Source organism: Salvia splendens, chromosome 13, assembly GCF_004379255.2.
Source record: "Salvia splendens isolate huo1 chromosome 13, SspV2, whole genome shotgun sequence".
In the NCBI taxonomy this organism is placed as follows: domain Eukaryota; kingdom Viridiplantae; phylum Streptophyta; class Magnoliopsida; order Lamiales; family Lamiaceae; genus Salvia; species Salvia splendens.
In genome coordinates this window covers 4,297,705-4,318,928 of record NC_056044.1, presented here as the reverse complement: position 1 = coordinate 4,318,928, position 21,224 = coordinate 4,297,705, and the positions used below count along the sequence as shown (strand labels likewise).

General features: G+C 35.9%; 1 non-coding gene across 1 annotated transcript; it reads left to right on the top strand.

The window, feature by feature from the left end:
* The first annotated feature begins 12,742 nt into the window (after nucleotides 1-12,742).
* TRNAM-CAU lies at nucleotides 12,743-12,814 on the top strand. The gene has a single exon. It is a non-coding gene; the product is annotated as a tRNA-Met (tRNA).
* Nucleotides 12,815-21,224: the final 8,410 nt, after the last annotated feature.

The following is a 21,224-nucleotide window of genomic DNA, read 5'->3' as shown; positions in this document are numbered from 1 at the left end:
TAGATTGAAATTAAAGTCTAGGGGGAAAAAATTGAATCTTTATTTCATTACACTTGTAAATCTATTCGGAGATTTTATTTATAAGACCAATTATTACTACTATTGGTCTAAATAGCCAAAAATAATCAATAAGTACCTTCATTTTATCATTAACCACGATTATGGGATAAAATTCTGAATATATGTAATCAAAATAATCCATAAATATATATTAAAAGATACTTAAAGATCAACATCATCGGCAACAACAAATATAATATGATACTTGATAACATGCTGACCAAAATATAAAATTGAATAGAGTGATGGACGAATTACCGATAGCAAAAAATAATGAACAACCGAGAAACCAATTAGTAAATGAACAAATCAAGAAACCAATTATTTTTCGGTATACCGTTACCGTTACCATACCGTAATAACGGTATGGTAACGGTATCAAAAAATATCAATTCCGGTATACCGGAAATTCGGTACGGTATCGGTATTGAATTTTGTCATACCGTACTTTCCGGTACGGTATGCGGTATGACACGGTCGGTACGGTATACCGTACCGACCCATCCCTAGTTCAAACTATGCAGCTGTAATCGCAAATTCGGTCGAGACAAAAACGAGTTCGGAACACATGTGGTCTAATAGAATAACAGTTTACTATAAGCAATTCCTATTTATTTATTGTTTTATATTCAGAATGAATTTTAATGTATAATTGATAAAGTAAGAGAAAATGAATAAATGGTAGTGTAAATAGTATTAGTGGGGAGTGTATTCTATATTATTAGTAGTGTAATGTAATGGTATAAGTTATAAATAAAATGATGTACGTGAGTAATTTGTTGTTTAACTATTTCAAAATTAGAAAGTTCATACTTTTCAGAGACGAATTAATAAGAAAATAGTTCATACTTTTCAGAGACGAATGGATCATACAAACACGTGTATGAAAATAGTTCATACTTTTCAGAGACGAATGGAGTATATAAACACGTGTATGAATACTTTTACTTGACTCTACTGAAAAATACTACAAAATCATTATAGTTATTTGAAAATAAATGTGATTTTGTAAAAAATTCCCTTCGTTCCTTCATAGTTGAGTCATTTTTCATTTCGGGAAGTGCCCTCATAGTTGAGTCATTTTCATATATTGTAATTTTTTTCTCTCTTTTACTTTACTCTCTCTTACTTTATTCACTTTTACTGTATTCTCTCTACCTTTTTCTCTTTCTTACTTTTTTATCTATTTATTTTACACACTCAATATTCATTTCTTAAACTTCATGTTGAAAACTTTCGCTTCAACGATGAGGGAACAGAGGGAGTATCATCGCGTAACATGCATGCCGTCCAATTTATGTATAGGACACATGTGAATGTTATTGTTATAGCCTATAGGCATGTGTCACGTGTGTATTTGAATTTACAAATATTTGATCTCAAACCAGTTAGTAATTACTCCCTCCATCCCTCTTTAATTGTCTATTTTAGTTTCAGCACAAGTTTTAAAAAATGTGAACAAAATTAGGTTAAAAAGTTAGCGGAATACGAGTCTCATTTTTATTTATTGATTTTATAATAAAATGTGAGTGTAATAAGTTAGTGAAACGTGAGGCTATGGTAAAAGTGAAAGTGGACAATTAATAAGAGACGGAGTGAGATACAACTACTCTGTATAAAACGTCCAAAATCTGCTAAGTTGTGTGAGGTAAAATTAGTTTCTCCCAAGATTGAGCATTACTATAAACGAAAAGTAATTAGTTTTCAATATAAAGTAAAGCAACTATTCCAACTACACATAGTGTCAGTATAAGCAACCCAGTTTGTTGGTCATTTGGTCAATGGTCTCGACCGCCGGCTGTTTTTTTTTTCCGATTGCAAAAATTCCAAATGCGTGGTGGTTTTTAAGGCCGAATTCGGACAATGCTTCGATTCGCAGTCGAACCTCCCGTTCCAATCTCAAAATTTTAGTTTTTAGTGAACGTAGTTAATGTTAATGATTCCACGACATAAATGATTAAGACACCGTAAAAGATTTATCTGTGAGTTGGCTTAGTAATAGAGGTTTTTTATTTATTATTTAAAATATCCGAGTCAAGAGAAGTGAGCTGCAGAGTACAAGCAGATACAATATAAAAAAATCAAAACTAGAGATGCCCACCGGTTCCGGTTCCGAACCGGAACTGTCGCATTTGGAATCGCGGGGCGGTTCCGGTTCAAGATTTTTCGAACCGGAACCGTCACCGAACCGCCGGTTAACCAGCGGTTTCACGGTTCCGGCGAGGAAACCGAGGCGGCAGTGGGACAGCTTTTTCAGCCGGTTTTGTCGGCCAAAACCGACGGTGTTTGGACTGGAAACCGGCGGTTAACCGCGAAACTGGCGGTTTTCGGTTCCTGTGCGGAACACGAGGCTGACACGTTGCAGGTTTTGTAGACGGTTTGTTGACCGAACCGGCGGTTCCGGCGGTTTTCCGCCAAAACCGCCGGTTTTCCGAAATTCAAAATTTTTTAATTTTGATTTTGAATTTAAATTCATCCATTATCCCCCCATTTCATGTTTTTTTATTTACGTTCCGACGACACTTGTAAATTATATTACATTGTTGTATGTTGTATACTTGTATATGTATTGTAAATTGTAATGTATCGTTGTCCGTTACTACTCAAATTCAATAAAATTGATATCATTTTCACCTTATTCGTCTTATTTCAATTTAAATTATCTATTGTCTTGTTCCAATTTATTGTATAAGTTCAAATTTCAAATTACATAGAAAAAAAACCGAACCGTGAAATCGCCGGTTTTCGAACCGGAACCGTGTAAACCGTCCGAAAACCGGCGGTTCCGAACCGGAACCGGAACCGTCGGTTTCCGGAACCGGAACCGTCGGTTTTCGAACCGGAACCGTGAAATAGCCTCACGCTCCGGTTCCGGTTCCGGTTCCGAATTCCTATAAACCGGAACCGCCGGTTTTAAAACCGTGGGCAACACTTCAAAACAACAAGAAAGGAAGCAAAAGCATTCCATTCCAATTAAAGCTAGAAAAGAAAACCATGACAACGAAAGGAACAATAAAATCATTGTCAATAAGGCCATGATAAGTTTACCACCTAGCCTTAGGTGGCCTAGTTATAGAGTGATTAATGTTCGATAACAAAAATATCGGATCCAGGTCCACCATAACGTGACCTTTAAATTTTGTCTATTTACCATACTAATATTCTAGGAAGCAACGGTGGATTTGGTGGATGGTGGGCGGTGCGCAACCAGTGGATGCATTGCAATGAAGCTTCCGAACTCCACGACAAGACTGAAAGAGACGATCCACTAAATAAGAATTTTATCCATCTTTAATAATCTCGCTTTTCTTTTTCTATAGGCCATTGCATTTTTGTCTTTTCGTATTTGTTTTCCTTCTATTACTTAATACAATAATTATAATTGTAATTTAGTTGTATGGGTAGACTAATACTGAATCTTGACACATGTTCAAACTCAGAAATATTTGGCCACGGAATGCGTTATATATTTAATAATGGTTAATGCATATATATATATGATGTTTTTAATTTGGAGTAGTGTTATACCTATAAGTTGTGTATTTATATATAAAATTGCATTATTGTTGCATAGGTACATTTGTCACGCACCAATCAATTATGTCCTGTCATCTTTCCATTTAAATTTGCGCATTACTTAGTGTTTTCTTTTTCTACTAGTCTCAATATCGTCCCAATATCCAATTTATAAATACTAGTAATATATATTAAAGTATACCATTGAGGCTTGGTGCATTAAAGATAGGAAAACGAACCTAGGCCAATTGTAGTCTGCTTTAATTTATTGACTCAATGTATGTTAAAATTAGAAGATTTTACTGAAATATTATTAAAAAGAATACTCGTTTGCCAAAACAAAAATAATTAATTCAAGTCCACGAAAAAACGCAACATATTTAGAAAGCATTTGATTAGAGTGATAAGCCATAATTAATGAAATAATCTTATTTAATTTATTTAATTATGTCTAAAATGAATAAAACCGTAATATAATTTGGTGATTAATATATCACCCAAACTTGGTTGATGGGCCAATATACTCCCTCCGTTCCTTGTTCATTGAGATATTTTTTTGGCATGGAAATTAAGAATAATGTATTAAGTGAATTGTGAATAAAGTATGAGAATTGAAAATAGAATAAAGTAAAAAAGAATTTTTTTTTCAAAAATAGAAATGACTCAATTATTTTTATAACTTCCCAAAATAGAAAACGACTTGATTATCAATGAACGAATGGATTTGTATACTAAGTCGTGGGGGTAAATGTTAGGGTAGTGGTTTATAGATATGTGCATAATATTCTTGTTAATCAAGTGGAAATAAACAATAATTATTTATGTGACATTGATATCAATCATATCGTCTAGGAGGCGTGCGGTTTGGAGGATTAAATATAAATTAGCTTTAAGACAAGTTGGTCGATTGAATAGATTTAGTCATATAGTAGTAGTAGTACTTAATTTGAAGATAATATCACACATACTATTCATTGTCTAAGTCTTGAAATTGCCCCAGTATTATAAAATTTATCTCAAAATAAATTTAATTTTAGGTAAACTCGGGTCGATGTATTTCACGGCCATTCAATTAAATGTTACACTAATAATCTAATTTAATCTAACAAGTGCTTCAAGTGTAATGTATCAACTAAATTATTAGGGTAATTATACAACTAATACAAAATATTTCATTATTGGTTTATTGTATTAATATAACAAATTTATCCACACGGAGACAATATGAAACGCAAATGAAACTTTTTGTACTATATAGATAAATTATAAATTAATGAAACATTTTGTATGAATAATGTAATTATCTCGAACTATTATCTCATACTCCCTGCGTCCCGCACTACTTGCACTTATTTCCTTTCTGGGCATCCTAAGTTATTTGCACTCTTTCCATTTTTAGTAACAATTTATACCTACAGCCGTAATTGTTGACTTTGTCTATCACTCATTCCTTAATCTCCGTGCCCAAAAGGAAAGATGCGAGTAGTGCGGGACGGAGGGAGTACATTAGTTTTTGGTGCTTTAGCTTCTTTTTTATTAATATAAGAGTTCTGATTTTCTTTTATTTGCAATGGATATTGGATTGTTCATATAACATCTAAAATAACAAGAAAATAACTACTCCATAATACTACACAAACTGATAAATTCTTTTAATTAATAATATTACAAGTATTATTATGAATATTAAAATCAGAGTGGCGCAGCGAAAGCGTGGTGGACCCATAACCCACAGGTCCCAGGACTAAAATATGGGTAGCTTCCAAATTCTGATTATTTTTTTGTTAATAATTTGCCCTTTTTCTAGCCCTATTTTATTTTGATGGAAATTTATTGTAGTATTTGCTATCTGTAATATGTACTCCTAATCCGTAATTAGAAAGCCCATTTATAATTAGGCACATAAATGAAGCCCATGCAGCTCATTTTGGCTAGAGATGTGTATTGTTGTGTGTTTAATTCAGCAATGTTGTAAGAAAAGGAAAGGAAAGGAAAGAAATGAAGGAAAATAGAGTTGTGATCGAACCAACCTGTTTGGATTGTCAGGGCTATTCGGTTATAAGACAGTTGGGTTATACTCCCTCCGTCCGCCATTAGGAGTCCCATTTATGAGCGGCACGAGTTTTAAGAAATGTTAAGAACAGTGGATGGAAAAAAGTTAGTGGAATATGAGTCAATTTTAAATGAAATGTGAGTGGAATGAGTTAGTGGAAGGTGAGACCCTATTACCATTTATGGTAAAAGTAAACGGGGACTCCTATTCGCGGACGGACTAAAATGGAAAAACGGGACTCCTATTCGCGGACAGAGGAAGTACTATATTAATATATCGTCAACCATAATCTTACACTTGCGGGTTCCGTACTAATCCGTTTGGGCTTAACTGATGTATATTCTCTTCATAATTTTATCAAACCGATTGATCATAGTTAAGAACCAATACTCACATAATCACATTCATGTATAGTTTGGTGGTTAAGACATTACCTTAAGTTTTAAGATATGTTGTTCGGTTGAGGAGACTTAGACACGTACTTAATTTCGAGATACTATCAAATACGGAGTACTCCACTAAATTACTCTCTTGTTTGTGTCTCGACCATCCCCTATATATTAGATAAATCAATCTTGAAGTAATCTTGGATAAATTCAATTTCAGGAATTTTTCAGGTCAACTTAGTTTTGTGTATCAACATTATTTCATAACACCTTTGTAAAATTTTGAATCTAATAATATTACTCCACTCGTCCGCCGTCTAAAGACACATTTTGACTCGGCATGAGTTCTAAGAAATTATTTGACTTTACAAAGAAAATTAGTGAAAAAGTTGGTAGAATGACATTAATGTTATGTGAGGGAAATGAGTTAGTGGAATATGAGGTGCAGTTGCTAAAAATGGAGAAGAGTAAATAAGTAATCCGTATATCTTTAAATGACGGACAATTCGAAATAACAAGACGAGTTAAGTTTTGGAGGAGGGATTATATCCATATGTTCACTAATAATATTATGTCATTAGAAGTATTGTCAAACGTAACGCATCAACGAACTCATCTCATACATTAAATATATATTTTTTTGGTACTTTAGCTTCTCATTGATTAATACTACGAGTTTTGCATTCCTTTTATTTATATAATGGAATTTGGTTTGTTGATAGACCATTTAAAACAAGTAAATAGGTACAGTACAAGCTTTCAAATCAAATATAGTAGTATAGTCAGTAAAAACATTTCATTCAATAAACAAAATTATCAAGGATGTGACTCTCTTTGTAATGGCCTAATTCATTATAATTACTATACAAATCCATAAAATAACATCAAAATCAAAGTGGCGCAGCGGAAGCGTGGTGGGCCCATAACCCACAGGTCCCAGGATCGAAACCTGGCTTTGATAAAGAGTGGTATTAATTTTCATTTATATTTTTTCATTTGATATCTATTTAAATATTTCTTCCTTTTTAAATTTCTGCTGCTACACCTAACTGGAAAGCCCATTTATAAGTTGGGCCAATAAATGGATGGAGCCCATTTAGCTCACTTGGGCTAAGAGTGGTAATTCAACAATGAGCATACTGGAAATGAAATGGAGGAAGATAATGTAAATATAGTTGTGATAGTAATACTTATTTGCTAGGTGGTTTACTATGTTTAAATAAGTGAACTGCATCTGAAGCATTGAAATAAGTAGTCATACTCATGTAGCCAACATGATCCTCTTTTATTTTTTTTGTAAAATAGTAATATAAAACTTAGGAATATTGGTCCTCATTTTTTATTTTTGTATTATTTAGCACGAACTTTAAAATTGATCTAAAATATCATAAGTTTACATTTTGGTTGTTATTTCTCGACCAAATCCAAATAATATATCCTCGGCAAAAAACTTATTCTACGTGGACATCCATAAAATGTTTATTATATTTTAGACTACTTTTTTTAATTTTTTGGCAAGTATGATAAAAAAAACCACATTAATTTAGTAGTACCAAGTAGGATAAAAAAAATGCACATAGGTTAGTTGGATACGGTGATTGACAAGCTATGAAAATAATAAACATAATGTAAAGTTTATGATATTTTAGACTTATTAATTTTATAGTTTGAGAAAAATAAAAATTTTAGCAAAAGTTTAAGGTTTTTGGAACCAATATCCCTCAAATTTATAGAACAATAATTTTGTACAGTTTATATTTATTGATGAATGTAGCTCTCTAGTTCTTCCATCCTATTCCTATATAGTGTGTCTTAGTCAACTTTTTATCAAAGTGGAAATCAACTTTTAGAGTGGTGGGTGATTGTAAAACCAATATATAGCATGAATTGTGCAAAGTTGCAACATTTCACTTGCTAACTACTACTCCACATCTCATTATAGCATGTTGAAATTACATTCTACATATAATTATAGGGACCATGCATCTAATTGTAGGATTACCTTTCCTCACAAATGTACTAAACAATAATTACAAACAATAAAATAATCGGAATTGACTTTAAATAATAAATAATCTCACTATACTAGATATAATCAGAACATCATAACAAAACAATGCAAATTTAGTACTACTTAATTACAATTAAATATCTTAATTATTGCAAAGAAAACAAAAAGATCGATTTCCATTTTCCAAGCCCGGAAAGCTAAAATGGTGATACAATATATATTGAGAATTGTGTAAAGTCGGCCTATTAATTGTTATTTTAATAATTTTTTTCTACAAAAATAATTTGATATTTTATTGTAATCAATATATTAAAGGGTGAACTACTACATATTTATGCTCTATACTATCTCCTATGCATATTTACGGTTCTTATACTTTAGAATGCACTTTTGCAGTTCCTATGCTATCTATTTTGCTTGTTACGATTGCTTTTGTATTTTTTCAACTTTTTCAGACAAAATGCCCCAAAATCCATTAGGGATATATATATATATATATATATATATATATATATATATATACATTTACTCTCCAATGACCTGAACTGAAAATTTGTTTTATCAGGCCTAAAATTAAATTTATCATGTTTTTAGGCATGTGATTTGTGATTTATTCGAATTATTGTTAGGAATGGTTATATTGTCCAATTCATGAATCCATAGTTTGGATGGGTTTATGAGTTGTAAATTAAAATTTGTTTTTTTTAGGATTTAATTTTTCACGAACATATATAAATTTCAAAATAGCCAAATTCTAGTAATATACAAATGCACATTCTAAATTATATTTAATCTTCTAAAGATATATACATGCATATTAAATTAGAATTAGACAAAGAATGAAAATTATATACATAGACACAATGAAGTTTTATGTACTACAGTACTACTTAATATTTCACATTCTCAGCTAAATTGTAGTAGTAATATATAAGTGTACATGCATAAAACATATTTAATCCTCTAAAACTATACACATGCATATATAAATAGATGACTAATAGATTATGATGGTAAACTAGATAAAGCATATACATTTATACACCAATTAAAGTATATTAAAATTTTTGAAAACCTTGTACAAATAGAAACTTATCACAAATTAAAACATATAAATTATAAACAATTTAAAATAAAAAAATTGATTAGTCATAGAGTATTAACTACTATACTATCAAATATACATAATAAATTAAATTTCAGGTACCTGAAAAAAAAAATTTCATTTTATGCCATTGGAGGCTAAATTACAAAAACGCCCCTAACAGATTTGTGAGTATTTTGGTCCGGAAAAGTGTTGAAAAAGTGCAAAAGTACTTAAAACGAGCAAAATGGATAATATAGAGACCACGAAAGTGCATATTAAAATATAGAGACCACAATTGTGCATCATGAATAGTGTGACATAAATATATAGTTCACCCTATATTAAAATGTTAATAGCTCGAATATTAAACATTATTATGCCTATTTTAATGCAGAGATGGGAATTTGTGCGAGAACTCGCAAGTCACAAGGCTCATTTGTACGTAATTGCACCCTTTTTTTCTCTTTAATAATTAATATAAATAAATAAACATAAAAACAAATGAAAACAATCTTTCCTCTAAGAGACATTATAATACAACCCACGAAAAATAGAATGTTGGAATCGTGCTTGGTCAAATGATTTTTGACTAATAATAAATGTTACAAGACATATAATTTTGTGAAATTAAATGCAATAACGTCGATCTACGTTCCGAGCAGATGACCGTAGTATATTCATTTTCTCAAATCCGATTTCCGGTGAGTGAGAAATAATATATTAAAGTTGGTCACAATAAAGCTAGAAATGAGATATGTGAAAAGACTAAGAGATTAATTAACTATGTGTTAATTATCCCACATCGGGGATGGTAAACTTCTTTGATGAAGTATTTAATCAGATGAATTATCATGTGTAATAATTATCATGGAATAAGACGGGTGACAGAGCCCACACGCGCGCACACGCGCGCGCCACCGCCTGCCCACCCGTGACCTGAGCACCGCGCACCATGCACCTTGACCCTGCACCGGGTGCCAGGTGCCTTGTGCCTTGGCAATTGGTCTTTGGGTGGTCTTTGGGCTGTTCTTTAGAGCTGTTCGTTGAGCGTGGTTCGAGCCTCGCTTGTTCTTTTTAAACCACCCCAAACTCCACGCTATCCCCGACGGGTCCTGGTCCACGTCATGGTCCCGCTGAACCCCGACGCACAACGGGAGACAAAAGGTCCCAGATGGACCCCTGACGGTCCATGGTGTATCCCGTCGTGTAGCATGTCTTCAGCTCCCATTGGCTAGTGCACCAGTCAATAACCCCCGACAGTTACAGTCAAGCCATCATGGCACACATAATGAATGTTGACTCCATCAATGCCCTGCAGGTGGACTTGGCCTATAAATAGGCATGCATCCATTGCATTCTATATAGAACATACACAAGCATCTTGCATTCACGCTCTCTCCCTCTCTGCATAATCTTCCCCGTCGAAGTTCTACCCCCGCCTTACTCTCGTTCGTCGGAGCTCTGCTGCTACTTCAGAGATGAAGCCGTTTTATCTTTGGGGACGACACGCCAAACCGTGAGCACTACCGGGGCGTATCTCGTCTTGTGAAAAGAGGACTCCTCGGCTCGGCTTACCACTTTCCACAAGTTTTCCGTGTAATTTGTTCAGTTATTTTCCGTGTAATTTTTCCTTTATTTTCGTGTAATTTTTCACCCGGCAAGTTTGTATCTCATTTCCACAACAATCGCAAGACAAGATATTCTTGCCACTAACGGAGTTTACACACACCAACTGAATTTAATAAACACCTTTGCTTAGAGATGTCGACTGACCCGTCTACCGCCGCTGCCACCGTTCCATCCACTGTGTCCCACGTTGCACCCGTCAACACGTTGTCGGACATAACGATGATTCCGACTCCTGGCTTCTCAACTTCTTCCTTAACAACCCCTTGGGTGTTTGACAACCTCTCTGGGACGGTTTCCGGATTCACCTCGAGTGGATCGGTCGGTTCTACTTTCAGTGGTTCCATTGGATCCTTCATTGGGTCGAGTGTCGGGGCCTTCGGGCACGGCACAGGTGCTGGACCCTTCGGGGTCGGCACGGCACAGGTGCTGGACCCTTCGGGTCGGCACGGGTGCTGGACCCTCCGGGGTCGGCACGGGTGCTGGATCCATCGAGGTCGGCACAAATGCGGGGGCCTCCATGCTCCACACAACTATGGGGGGTACTGTGCCCCAACCAATTGTTAGCTCCTACGGGGCAACGGACTTGGTCCCTTTCATGGGACAAACTCGGCACCAATGGCACCAAGGATGATGCCACCCACCGAGAAGCCATCGAAGTTCACGGGAACGGATTTCAAGAGATGGCAATAGAAAATGTTGTTCTACCTAAAAACGTTGGGCGTCGTGAACTTCCTCAAGGAGAACGAGCCAACCCCGCCAAGAGAGGACGAGGCACGTGTTGAGATGTACGTCGAGTATGACGCTTGGCGCAAATGAGACTATCTTTGTAAAAACTTTATTTTAAGTGCTTTAGATGATAGTCTCTACAACGTGTATTGTACTGTTCCCACATCAAAATAAATGTGGGAAATGCTAGATAAGAAGTATCGTAGTGATGATGCGGGCAATAAAAAATTTGTAATAGCCGGTAAGTAAATAGGTACAGTACAAGCATTCAAATCAAATATAGTAGTATAGTCAGTAAAAACATTCATTCAATCAACAAAATTATCAAGGATGTGAATCTCTTCGTAATGGCCTAATTCATTATAATTACTATACAAATCCATAAAATAACATCAAAATCAAAGTGGCGCAGCGGAAGCGTGGTGGATAAGACATTACCTTAAGTTTTAAGATATGTTGTTCGGTTGAGACTTGGACAAGTACTTAATTTCGAGATAATATCAAATACGGAGTACTCCACTAAATTACTCTTGTTTGTGTCTCGACCATCCCCTATATATTAGATAAATCAATCTTAAAGTAATCTTGGATAAATTCAATTTCAGGAATTTTTCAGGTCAACTTAGTTTTGTGTATCAACATTATTTCATAACACCTTTATAAAATTTTGAATCTAATAATATTACTCCACTCGTCCGCCATCTAAAGACACATTTTGACTCGGCATGAGTTCTAAGAAATTATTTGACTTTACAAATGAAATTAGTGAAAAAGTTGGTAGAATGACATTAATGTTATGTGAGGGAAATGAGTTAGTGGAATATGAGGTGCAGTTGCTAAAAATGGAGAAGAGTAAATAAGTAATCCGTATATCTTTAAATGACGGACAATTCGAAATAACAAGACGAGTTAAGTTTTGGCGGAGGGATTATATCCATATGTTCACTAATAATATTATGTCATTAGAAGTATTGTCAAACGTAACGCATCAACGAACTCATCTCATACATTAAATATATTTTTTTTTGGTACTTTAGCTTCTCATTGATTAATACTACGAGTTTTGCATTCCTTTTATTTATATAATGGAATTTGGTTTGTTGATAGACCATTTAAAACAAGTAAATAGGTACAGTACAAGCATTCAAATCAAATATAGTAGTACAGTCAGTAAAAACATTTCATTCAATAAACAAAATTATCAAGGATGTGACTCTCTTTGTAATGGCCTAATTCATTATAATTACTATACAAATCCATAAGATAACATCAAAATCAAAGTGGCGCAGCGGAAGCGTGGTGGGCCCATAACCCACAGGTCCCAGGATCGAAACCTGGCTTTGATAAAGAGTGATATTAATTTTCATCCATATTTTTTCCTTTGATATCTATTAAATATTTCTTCCTTTTTAAATTTCTGCTGCTACACCTAACTGGAAAGCCCATTTGTAAGTTGGGCCAATAAATGGATGGAGCCCATTTAGCTCACTTGGGCTAAGAGTGGTAATTCAACAATGAGCATACTGGAAATGAAATGGAGGAAGATAATGTAAATAGAGTTGTGATAGTAATACTTATTTGCTAGGTGGTTTATTATGTTCAAATAAGTGAACTGCATCTGAAGCATTGAAATAAGTAGTCATGCTCCAGTAGCCAACATGATCCTCTTTTATTTTTTTGTAAAATAGTAGTATAAAAGTTAGGAATATTGGTCCTCATTTTTAATTTTTGTATTATTTAGTACGAACTTTAAAATTGATCTAAAATATCATAAGTTTACATTTTGGTTGTTATTTCTCAACCAAATCCAAATAATATATCCTTGGCAAAAAAGTTATTCTACGTGGATAACTGTAAAATGTTTATGATATTTTAGACTGTTTTTTTAATTTTTTGGTTTGTTGATAGACAATTTAAAACAAGTAAATAGGTATAGTACAAGCATTCAAATCAAATATAGTAGTATAATCAATAAAAACATTTCATTCAATCAACAAAATTATCAAGGATGTGACTCTCTTTGTAATGGCCTAATTCATTATAATTACTATACAATCCATAAGATAACATCAAAATCAAAGTGGCGCAGCGGAAGCGTGGTGGGCCCATAAGATAAGTACTTGGACTACAAAATGGTCGATTCCCGACCAATCATGGACCAAGTGCAAGAGTTCCAGCTCATCATTCACTACCCCGCCGCTGAGGGAATGGCCCTGCCTGAAGCTTTCGCGGCGGGCACGGTCATTGAAAAACTTCTACCCAGCTGGAAGGACTTCAAGAGCTACCTTAAGCACAAGCGAAAGGAGATGAATCTTGAAGACTTGATCGTGAAGCTGCGCATCGAGTCAGACGTGCTCAAACGCGATGAATTGGCTAAGGGCCATGGCCCAAATGTTGCAAAGGCCAATCTGTTGGAGCGGGGCGGTCCCTCCAACAAACGCTCCCGTCCAATTGCAAAGGACAATGGCAAGAAGAAGCAGCCTGCGAGGAAGGTTGAAGGCAACTGCTATAACTGTGGCAAACCTGGCCACTTTTCCAAGGGCCATGCCCACATTGTTGAAAAAGAGTTCAAGGACTGGGATGAAAGTGACCTTGTTGTTGTGGTCACGGAAGAAGTCAACCTTGTTGATAACAAAGGTGGCTGGTATATCGACACTGAAGCTACTGCCCACGTTTGTGCTGATGAGAGCAAGTTCGCCTCCTACACTGCAGTTGAAGGGAGGAAGATCAATATGGGGAATCAAGCCTCGTCTCAAGTCCTCGGCATTGGAGACGTGATTCTCATGATGACGTCCGGCGTCACCATCACTTTGAAGGATGTGCTGCACGTCCCGGTCATCCGCAATAACATAGTGTCAGGATCAATACTAGTGAATAAGGGGTTTAAACTTGTATTTGAATCTGATAGGTTTTCTTTGTACAAGTTTGGAAAGTCACTCGGAAAAGGCTTTGTAATAGACTGATTTTTCAAGCTTAGTGTAGCTGTACGCCATGTCCCTAAGCCGTTGGCTAATAATAAGAATGCATCTACTTCTTTTTACTTGGCTGAGTGTTCTAACTTGTGGCACAATAGACTGAGACATGTAAATCCAAATGGCATTAAAAGATTAGTAAGTTTAGATTTACTAAAGGCAAAAGAAGTAGAAACTCAAAATAAATGTGAAACTTGTCTTGAGGCGAAAATGACTAAGTTACCGTTTCATTCGGTTGAACGGAACACAAAACCCCTTGAATTAATTCGCACGGACGTATGTGACTTAAAATTGGTGCAAACGAGAGGTGGTAAAAAATACTTTATCACATTCATAGATGATTGCACACGATATTGCTATGTCTATCTTTTAAGAAGTAAAGACAAAGCAATAGAAGCGTTCAAAAATTATAAGAACGAAGTCGAGTATCAACTTGGATGTAAAATCAAAATGATTCGAAGTGATAGATGGGGTGAATACATAGCCCCATTTGAGGAATTATGCGACGCAAGTGGTATAATTCACCAAGCGACTGCACCATATTCACCACAATCTAATGGTGTTGCAGAACGCAAGAATCGAACTCTCAAAGAGATGATGAATGCGTTACTAATCAGTTCGGGGATGCCCCAGAACACTTAGGGGGAAGCTGTTTTGACAGCCAACTACATCCTTAACAAAATCTCACGCAAAGGTAAGGACGTTACTCCTTATGAGATGTGGAAGGGAAGGAAGTCATCCTACAAATACCTCAAAGTGTGGGGGTGTTTGACTAAGGTAATAGTTCCTCCGCCCAAAGAAGTTATAATCAGTCCTAAAACGGTTGATTATATCTTTATTGGGTATGCACTTAATAGTAGTGCATATCGATTCGTTGTCCACAAGTCTGAAATACCGACTGTGACCGTGGGAACAACAATCGAGTCAAGAAATGTTGTATTTCTTGAAAATATATTTCCTTGCAAAGACAAGGAAAATATTGCACCCAATTCTGAGACGAGAATTGAGGATGAAGCCACTAGTTCTAAATCAGTGGATGAAGAGCCTGAATCGCGCAAGCGAACAAGGCATGATCCAAACGATGCGGTACTAAGACGTGGTAGCAGGGTCAGAACACCAAAGACATTTGGTCCTGACTATATTGCATTTATGTTGGATGAAGAACCAACATCGATAAAAGTAGCCTTTGCTGGCCCAGACGGGTAGCATTGGAAAGAAGCTGTTCAAAGTGAAATTGATTCAATTTTGCTAAACCACACGTGAGTGTTGGTTGATCTACCTGAAGGTGCTAAACCTTTAGGATGCAAATGGGTCCTTAAAAGAAAGTTTAAGGCCGATGGAACAGTGGACAAGTATAAAGCTAGACTGGTAGTCAAAGGCTTTAAACAAAAGGAAGGGTACGATTTCTTCGATACCTACTCACCTGTAACAAGGATTACATCAATTCGAGTGCTTCTCGCGATTGCTGCTGTACACAATCATGAGATTCATCAAATGGATATTAAGACTGCGTTTCTAAATTGTGACCTTGAAGATGAAATCTATATGGAACAACCTGAAGGTTTTGTAGTATCTGGACAAGAGAAAAGGGTATGCAAGCTGGTTAAATCCCTCTATGAATTGAAACAAGTGCCGTTGCAGTGACACTTGAAATTTGATAACGTGATGTTATCAAATGTATTTAAACGAATGTGACAAATGTGTCTACATTAAGAACACAAATAATGGATACGTTATAGTGTGTCTCTACGTTGATGATATGTTAATCATGGGTAGTAACACCCAAGTGATTAACTATACGAAAGCCATGTTAAAGAGAAACTTCGACATAAAGGATATGGGTCTAGCCGATGTAATTCTTGGAATGAAAATTCTAAGAACATCCGAATGAATCACATTAACACAATATCATTATGTTGAGAAAGTATTAAAGAGGTTCAATGCCTATGATGACATCCCGGCTAAGACGCCTAAAGAGCTCAATGTTCACTTAAGCAAGAACCGGGGTGAGCCCGTCGCACAAGAAGATTATGCACGGGTTATTGGATGCATTATGTATCTTACTAATTGCACTCGACCTGATATTGCTTGCGCCGTGAACAAGTTGAGTCGTTATACGAGCAATCCAAGCAAAGAGCGTTGGAAAGCTCTTGTAAGAGTTTTGAGGTATCTCAAGTATAATCAAAATCATGGGCTACACTTTTCGAGATACCCCCGGTACTTGAAGGGTACTGTGATGCAAATTGGATATCTGATAACAAAGACTCACTTTCAACAAGTGGATACGTCTTCACTATTGTGGGTGGTGCTGTGTCGTGGAAATCCACGAAACAGACATGTATAGCCCGTTCAACCATGAAATCGGAATTCATAGCTTTAGATAAAGCTGGGGAAAAAGTCGAGTGGCTTAAGAACTTCCTTGAAGATATTCCATGTTGGTCTAAGCCAGTGCCTCTAGTGTTGATTCACTGTGATAGCCAAGCTGTTATCGGAAGGGTAAACAATGACTTCTATAACGGTAAATCTCGACATATTCGTCGACGACATAATACCGTGAGACATTTGATCACAACAAGGGTGATTACAATTGACTATGTGAAGCCATTATATAATCTAGCAGATCCTCTAACCAAAGGGTTAAACCGTGATCAAATGAATAAGTTGCTAGAGGGAATGAGTTTGAAATCCACAAACTAAAGAATTGTCATAGTGGTAACCTAACCATGATGAATGAAGATCCCAACAACTTGGTTCAATGGGAAAACTAATCTATGAGAGTTCGTGTGAAACACTCATCTATATCTATTCCCTAGAGAGCAATAGAGTGTTGTAAAACTTTCCTAGTGGTGAGGTTAAGTCTAGGACTTTTAATGATCCCTAAAGGATCTCGTTGAGATGAAGTTCTCAAGGAGACCGAGTATGGCATAATACTTAACGAGGAATCACCTAGGTAAGTGTGAAGTGGGGTCGCTTCAAACAATACACTTATGAATCCAAAGTGGTGTCCAATGCCTGAAATGGACACAAAACGTGAGAACGGATGAGGTTGAGGTGTTTAAGTGTTAACATCATTGTCTCGGTGCACGCCGTGGAGGAATAGTTCAAAGCATCGCGCTACTAGTCCGCCTGTGTATCCGATGGTGTTGACTATGGATGGTTCAAAGCCAAAAACTATCTATCCTTATGCTTACATACCTCTTGAGGGTTGAGCTTGTGTCTGCATACATATGCATTTGGCAATTTCCACTCATGTGGGGGATTGTTAGAATCGTGCTTGGTCAAATGATTTTTGACTAATAATAAATGTTACAAGACATTTAATTTTGTGAAATTAAATGCAATAATGTCGATCTACGTTCCAAGTAGATGACCGTAGTATATTCATTTTCTCAAATTCAATTCCCGGTGAGTGAGAAATAATATATCAAAGTTGGTCACAATAAAGCTAGAAATGAGCTATGTGAAAAGACTAAGAGATTAATTAACTAGGTGTTAATTATCCCACATCGGGGATGATAAACTTCTTTGATGAAGTATTTAATCAGATGAATTATCATTGTAATAATTATCGTGGAATAAGACGGGTGACAGAGCCCACACGCGCGCACATGCGCGCGCTGCCGCCACCCGCCCGCAACCCGCGACCCGCGACCCACGCACCGGGTGCCTTGTGCCTTGTGCCTTGGCAATTGGTCTTTGGGTGGTCTTTGGGCTGTACTTTGGAGCTGATCGTTGAGCGTGGTTCGAGCCTCGCTTGTTCTTTTTAGACCACCCCAAACTCCACGCTATCCTCGACGGGTCCTGGTCCACGTCATGGTCCTGCTGGACCCCAACGCATGACGGGGGACAAAAGGTTCCTGCTGGACCCCGACGCACAACGGGAGACAAAAGGTCCCCGCTGGACCCCGACGCATAACGGGAGACAAAAGGTCCCCGCCGGTCCATGGTGTATCTCGCCGTGTAGCATGTCCAGGTGCGTCGTGTCTCTTCAGCTCCTACTGGCTAGTACACCAGTCAATAACTCCCGGCGGTTACAGTCAAGCCATCATGGCACACATAATGGTTGTTGACTTCATCAATGCCCTGCAGGTGGACTTGACCTATAAATATGCATGCATCCATTGCATTCTACACAGAACATACACAAGCATCTTGCATTCACGCTCTCTCCCTCTCTGCATAATCTTCCCCGTCAAAGCTCTGCCCCCGCCTTACTCCCGTTCACCGGAGCTCTGCTGCTAGCGGTGCTGCTACTTCAGAGACGAAGCCGTTTTATCTTTGGGGACGACACGCCAAACCGTGAGCACTACCGGGGCGTATCTCGTCTTGCGGAAAGAGGACTCCTCGACTCGGCTTACCACTTTCCATAAGTTTTCCGTGTAATTTTTCCTTTATTTTCGTATAATTTTTCGCCCGATAAGTTTGTATCTCATTTCCACACGATAGAGCTTGTTAATTATTATTTGTTGAAGTTATAGATACTTGCAGCAATTGATATCTTAGGGTATCATGTTAATTGTGGAAAATATTCACCTTCCTTAAGAAAAGATAAAAAAAATTGTCCACAAAATTTACATCATACAAAATCTATCTTATCTCAGGGTACTAGAGTAGGGTGGTGAGTGCAGTGTACGTATAGTTTATTTAATTTAAACAATAATGTAATATAGTAAAATTATAAATTGATGTTGTTGGTATCGGAGGATTTTATTAGTTTAGTGATATAATATAATCAATTAATTAATACTTTCTTTATGGCAATTTTTTTCACCAATGCAATAGTGAGAAGACAACACCATATATAGCTATCGGGAATTTAAAGATAGATGAATGCTGCAGTTAAACAAAAACAAGTGCTAGTAGATTCATATTTTATTTAATCATGTCTTACAATGTTCAAGTGATAGTAGATTCATGTTTAAATTTATCTTGAGTTTTATTTTATAGAGGTTTTACTATATGCAGAAAAAACTCAAGATATTTAGATATATACATATTAAAACTAGTAAATATTGTTAGTACAAAGATGATGAATCCTTATGCAATGTGGTCATTTTAGTGATTGTAAAACATAACTAACAACAATATATAGTTTGACATCTAACATGCCTTAATTTACCACATGCCAATATTTCCTTCAACATGTATGTTTTAAATTACTACAAATTTAGGATTCTTTATAGTCCACTTGGAATGTGGAATTGACACACAACTAACCTTGAGTTCATTACAAAAATCTTAGCTACAAATCATTTTTCTGAAATTCAACTTCCTGCATCCAAAGACATTACTCTTGTTTTCTAAACATGTAATGCCATTCTTATGTAAGAAAACACATGCCACATGCCAGATATATGCAAATTCGTTATTCTAAGAAGAAAACCGAAAATAAGTTTGAATATGCCTTTTCTCTCAATGTACGTACAATAAAACTTTTTGAAAATAAATTAATAAAGTGTGAATTAGAAAAAACGCCTCTAATACTGATGGTAACGTAACGAGAACTGAATTCGTAAGACATATTGCGGTCGACAAATTTAACATTCGTATGTTTCGATCATAGTACACACGGCCAACTATGCAAACTACAACTCAAAATTCGGTCGATGGATTTTTTTTATATTAATAACAGTTGTTTTTTGTCGTTAAAGTCACACTTGTTATCCTGTTTTTTATTCTCCTTCCTAATACAAAGACTTCATACAAAGGAACTAGGAACAACATTGTACATTGTACACACGAGACCACCGGGGCATCACAAGTACCATCGAAACTTGCCCCACGAGACCAAGAAGCAACATCGTACACATAACGCAAACCAACGACTAGTCGACCCAACTAGGAAGGCAACAATCATACGGGACCAGAAAGAAGCAATCCCAAATGAAATAAGAGTGATAACAAAGAGACAAGAATGTTATGTAAAAATGACAAACAAGGTTTATGTTCATTATCCAAATCCAAATCTATTTGTAACCCAAGTTTGTATGGAGTTGGATTACTCCGTACTCATGTTTTTAATGAATCTGTTTTTATTCTTTAAAATGTACGTAGTGATAAATGTATAGACTTACATCATAAATATTAGTATTATGATTACTAAAGTATTTTGTTCTTTTTCCTAAACTCTGACCTTATAAATATCCACTCCAGCCACTAGATCATCCTCAAGTGACAGCATGAGTTAAACTATGTAATTAATCATTGACTAAAACGGCCGAATAATATAAATTAAAGTCGAGTGATAAAATGACGAAATTTAATACAAACTGGAGACTATATATATATATATATATAGGTATATTCATATCCTTTTCCATTATTTTTCTATTGTCCAACTGAATCTCGGCCCTTCATTTTCAAGATCTGATGGCCGAAAATAATGCCTCATGAATTTAATTTAAATGATTAAAAAAATAAAAAAGGTCAAAATTGGGATACACAAATTAGTTTGTTATGGTAACTTCCTTGATTATCTCTATCAAAGATCACAACGGTTATTCTCCACGATTTCACGCTGCAAACTGTCTTCTCTCCCTAAACTTTCAGCGTCTCTTCTCCATTGAACACTTTAAGGTCCTAAATTGTTGGCTGTTTTTCTAAATCGAAGAAGACATGGTTTGTATTTATTCTCTAAATATACCGATTTGTGGGAGGTCTCGGTCATTGCTTTCGTTTTTACTGAACAATGGAAGAAGGTAATCAATTTTTTTGCCTTCATTGATTATTAATCCAAGTTGTTAACTGAAATTCCGATTTGTTGGAGTAATCGATCGATGTAGAA